This window comes from Planococcus citri, chromosome 3 (assembly GCF_950023065.1).
Source record: "Planococcus citri chromosome 3, ihPlaCitr1.1, whole genome shotgun sequence".
Classification (NCBI taxonomy): domain Eukaryota; kingdom Metazoa; phylum Arthropoda; class Insecta; order Hemiptera; family Pseudococcidae; genus Planococcus; species Planococcus citri.
Window position 1 is genome coordinate 37,867,256 of NC_088679.1, and position 6,000 is coordinate 37,873,255.

The window sequence follows — 6,000 nt, forward strand, 5'->3', positions numbered from 1 at the left end:
CACCTACAGAGTTTTTAAATATGCTTAACGTATTACGAGTATGTAGACATATACTAGATAGGTAGCTGCATGAGTATGGTACTTGAAAAATAAATTTCAATGAATTTTTTTATACATTATTTACCTGCGTAATTTCAAACAAACCGTATGTTTTCATTTGAAAGTGGATTAGTCGGCGAGATAATAACGAAGCTTTGAAAAAAATTTTCAAATGAAAAAAATTATACACGCTGGAACAGAAATTTATAATTAAAACGACCAAAGATGGGGGAGGCAAAGGCACAAGTACGAGTTCGACTGCGTTTGTTTAATTTATACGGCGTGTACGGTGTGTGGTGGTTCTTTCAAAATTCATAAACCAGAGAAAGCAATTATTTCTCGCACATTAATTGAACACAAAGCGTTTGTCATGATTTCCGCATCGTTGAATACAAGTGTATCATTAGAAAAAAAAATAAAATTGAAAAAATACAACCTACGTACGCAATTACTTACCCTTATTTGAACAAATATCTGACACCCGAACGTTGACGAGTCACTCGAGTTGATTCGTTTTTGGAAAATTTCACCAAATACGGAGCTTACCTAGGGGTCTACTTAGGCAATTTTCCGATCACTCGAATTGCTCGCCGACAAAAAGCTCTATGTACCGTGTGATTTTCTCATTGAAAATAGGTTTTTGGTTTTTACATGTAAGTATAAACAGACTCGCATGTACAAATATTTAAGATGTAATATATCCACATTAATATTAACCCCAGTGGCTTCGCCTTTATGGGCCATTGAAGCTGGTAATAGCATTTTTTGAATGCACGTTAAAAGGTTTGGGCCTTCATAAAAGTAAATGGTTTCTTTTCCAAGCACCTATTTTTACCGGCAAACATCGGTTTTAAACATTGTTAATATGCCGCCATAAAATAGGTTCAATAAAGTCATATATCATTTGATGAGCGAGTTGCGGTAATGCACTTAATAGGAAAAAAGGCATATCGAACCAGCTGTCGGCTAAATTTTCGATTTACTAACGTGTAATTTACTTAGGTTTCTTGCAATCGGTCTGCTTATAGGTACGTATGTGTGGAACTTGGAACGCCGAACAGGCACAAAGAGCCAAAGAGGTGTAGGTTATTATGTTATTACGGAAATTGGCCCAAATTTAACCGTTATTGTTTTACTACATTTTGGCTCTCGTTTAATCGGTAATATCGGATATATTTATTTTTTCTTTAGATTTCTATACAATATATTAGACATTCGGCATGTGCCGATCACGATCATCATTCTCGTACCATCTCTCGAGTCTTTCAACTACATACTACACCAACTCATCAAAAGGGGTAAAAATTTTCGTCTAGCAGCTGCAGCATAAAATTTATAAAGGCTGCAATTTAAATGAAATTTGCCTCCGGTGTTTGGTATAGGTTAATAAATGGTATGGTAGGTCTTCGTATAAGTTTGAGGAATTCTGCTTGTGTAATATTTTTCCATATTCTTATCATTTTATGAGTAATGAGCAGATGTTGATTTTTTTTTTTCAGGTAGTATTTATGGGTATACGAGGAAACACAATAGTTATTTTTGGCCACTAGGTAGCTAATTAAAATGAAAAATCCTAATTGAAATTTTCTTTGGGAATTTTTAATTTATACATTTTGTTCGTTAATAGATTCGGGCTAGATGAACTTCGATGGAGGTGGAATAGCCAAAGACTATTGTTTTTTTGTTTCTTTTCGGAAGGGTGCGCACTGCGCATTGTAATGAGGATGGATGTTTAAAATAATCCTGAAATTATAGGAAACATGCGTGTTTTTGCGCATTCAGTTGTTAAAACGCCATCGGCGTCAACTCAAACACGTTCAAGATTATTTTAGAGAACTTTACATAAACTCGAATAATATCTAGTGGTGACTAAAATTTGAATACAGAGGTTGTCATCCCCCCTCCCCCCAAGAAAAGTTTCTTTTTTTTTGAAAATTGAAATTATTTTATGAATATTGAAAGAAATAAGATTCTGCTGCAGAGTGGAGTGAAAAAAATACATACATGGCCTGGATTTTGAATGAAATTAGTCAGGAAGTCGAAGTTTATTACTTTGAGTGGGAAACTGCTCATAAAAATTGTAACACTCAGCCAGGGTTTCTTAAAGTGGGGTAATTTTTTTAAAAAGTGGCCTTTTGCCAGTTTTGGGTAAGCATGTTCGAGTTTTTGAACCTTCCAGCCCATTGACCTTAAAATTCGATAGACTACGAGTGTATCCCTCTAGGCCTCTACCAAGTGCTTGAACATTGGCAGATTGCGAAAATTACTATTTTTCATCAATTTTTTGGGACAATATTCTAAAAGGAAGTAAAAAATCAATCCACATCCAATGACGAATCAACTTTGGTGTTAAGAGCTTGCAAAAGTGCATCAAACACACTGCAGTGCATTATTCGTGTTTTGGTGAATTTTTGATAGCTCGTATAGTCGAATTCGGGCCAATGATGGGAAAAAATCAACATTTTACAAATTGACTTGAAAAGCTAACGTTTGTCATATTGATTGGACATTATTTTGAACCGTTTTGAGCAAATCCGGAGCTTCCAGCAGATTTTTTGAAGTTGAAATTTCCACAAAATGTTAGGTACCAAATGAAGTTTGAAAGCTAAAATTCACTCATTTCTGAATTTCAAAATACTGAGTCGACTCGAGGTATTTTCAAGATGCACAGAGCTATAGGTATGGTGAAAAAAGTATTGAAAGAATGTGTCATATTTTTTGAAAATTTCCAAACTAGCCCAATGAACCTTACAGAGTGAATTTTAGTTTTACAGCTTCATTTAATAAAATGTTGTGGAAATCTCAACTTTCAAAAATCTGCTGGAGACTCTCGAACTGCTCAAAACAGTTGAAAACTGTTTCCAATCATCCCCGTGGTAAGGGGGGGGGGGGTCAGCGGTCAAAAAAAGTTGTGAGCAACTGAGCACGCCAAAATTTAGTTCTCCAGACAAATTTGATGAAATTTTGATTTTTCCTCATTTTTGACCAAATTGACTATGTACGTTGGCTAACTAATTTTCTCAAAGAATTTTTCTGCGAGTGATGAATGGTACATAAATATGCTTAGTGTTGTCTTTTCGTAAATGTAAGATCATGAAAAATCGAAATCTTATCAAATCAACTTAGAAAACTGAAATTTGGTATGCTGATTTTTTGTCGACCCCCCCCTTCTCCTCAAATCGAAATTGCAAACTATTTCGAACCGTTTTGAGCAGTTTTAAAATCTTCGTCAGATTTTTAGAAATTGAAATTTTCCACAAAAAAAATGAATAAAATTGGAATGTTAAAATTTAATTTATTCCCCGAATGTAATGTACATAATATATATTATTACGTTTCTCTACTAGATCTACAAAATTATATTTTTCAGGGCATTTTACGCGGGTGGAAGACCTTCAAAAATGGGGAAAAATGATTATCCCTTTCAAAGTGGTTAATCCTGGTTCACAATTTTTTTCTCGTGATAGATGTACAAATCATGAAGGAACTCCAACTACACCATCAACCAGAATTTGAACCAAATATATTAATAATTGAAGGGTTTCCTTCGAAAAAAATATAAAATGACATTCGAGCTTTCAATCTTGATGCAGATTAATTCGCGATGTACATACGTTTGTATGAAAATATGTATCTCTGCATGGTAACTAAAAACGTACCTAGTCTACTCTATCGCGTGATACCACCTTCTATCTGAACAATTCACAATTTTCAAATTTAATTGTCACATTTTAATCAGCGTGAAACGTTTTATTGCATACAACAAGTTTTTAATTTAACGTGATCCATTTTGGGGTACGCCCACGTTACATGTTTTCATAGTAGGTATCTTCGTATGGTATATTGATACCAGGATAGCATAAATTTTTCCAAAACTCACCGCCTTCTATCGCGTCGTCGTCGTACATTTTTTCGGCGGGTTTAATTAAAAACACTGTGGTTTGCGAGAAAGTTTTTTTTTCCCCCTGTTATATGCGTAGCTTTATTCCTATATTATACAAAGTGATTTGGTCGAATGGCAAAAGTACCCTATACGCGTAAAAAGCAATACTCGCTCGAGTATTTTTGATTGTAAGATAACGCGGAATTTTTAATGGTCAGGTTTTTAGAACGATGATACAGACTTGAACGGCTACAGCATTCCCCGAAGAGCGATTTTAAGTGATGTACGACCTACCCATACTCGTTTCTTTTCTATCTTTAAAGTCTGACTGAAATAAAATAGACAAAGAAGCATGTACGTAGGGATCAGGTAAAACGTTAAGTTGAGGAAAAAGAACAAACCTAGCGAAATTACATATATGATAGAATGAAGGAAAAAAAGAGAGAGAGAACGAAACTCAGCCCCGGATAAAGTTCTGTAGATGCTTCCGGTTTATCGACTAACATTCTGTTTTCAATAGCATTTTCGTATACGAGATGCTGTCCCTTTGCCTATGTACAAGCTCGATGTAGAAGTGTTCCGGGTTCACTTTTATGAGATTGTTTTAAGACGAATTTCGGCCACAGTGTGGAATTTCTTCGCTATCTGGAGGGATTTCATATTATACGAGATATACTCGTAGGTAGATTTTTGCGGATGGAAAAAAATAAACGGCGAAGAAGCCATGCCTGGTGCTCGAGAGCCGAACTTTTTTTTGAGAAAATTGCTCGGGTGTTTGGTTAGTTTTTTATGACTTGATTTTTCTAGCTAAAATTTACGAAGATCCATGAGGTAGCTCACGATGAAATTTCAGCTGCGTGATGGAAAACTTGGGTTTTGAATTTCTCAAAATAGCCGAGCCTTAAAATTGTATGAATTGGTGAAAAATGAAATAATCCATTGGAACGATAGAAAATAGCGTTTTTGGTCGAATTTCTGCCACAATCGTGTTTCAAGCCCCAATTTCGAAGCCAGCGGGTAGTTTTTAGAAGCTTAAATTTCACAAAAAAACTGTAAAATTTACAAAAAAAAATAATTAGGTGGATGTATCGTTGGGAATCAAAAACATAATTTCACTTTGTACTGAGACGAAGTATAAAATGTTTAAGTCGCAGCTGCTCAGTAAATTTTTTAAAAATTTTATCATTTTTTTAAAAAAAATTTGAGCTTTAAGAAACACCTTTTTTCACTCATACCAAAAATTGAACCAAAATACAACAACCAAAATATAAGATTCTCATTTACTTTTTTTGAAATTTCCACGATTCTTTCTTGAAAAATTTGAGTTTTAAAAAATAGTGTTTTCCATTTGAAATTTTGCGCACCTATGATCCATTTTCTCAAAATATTATTTCGGGGTGGATTTCAATTTTCTTTAACTAAGTACCTATGCGCTTTAGAGGACATAGATTAGAAATGAGAAGTCCATTTCGGACCCTGGTCAAAATAATATATTTAATTTAAGATAAAATACCTACCTACCTATGTTTCCAAATTGGAAAACCATTTCGATTCACGGCTTATTCCTAATCAGCATGGTAATTATGAGGTGCCCTGTCTCTTAAATGTCTTAAGAGGCCCAAAAGTGTAAAAACGTGAAGAAAATTGGGTATTCGTATCCTCCCTTTTGGGAAGAAATTCAAGTATAAAATCATGGGGATGGTTTTTGTCTGTAAGTTGATTATGAAATTTAAATTTTGGAAACTGATGGATTTTTTTAAAATCTTCAAAAGTTTGGCATAATGTTGTTAATTCATCAAAAAAATTTCCAAGTTCTCAAAAGTCAGAAAAAATATTGATAAATCATCAAAAGCTTATTCACGTCAAAATTTTCATCCAGAATTTCTGATACTATTACACATAGAAAAATGATCTTTCAAGATGCATGCTTAGCTCCGATTCTAACCAAAGTTGAATTTTATTGCACTTGTCAGCTTTGTTAATCAATTTTTGGATAAGTCTACTTGATAATTTTCTGAAACTTACCTTCATACTTGGAAAATGACAATTTACAAATCACGAACTTGGAATTTCTAAAA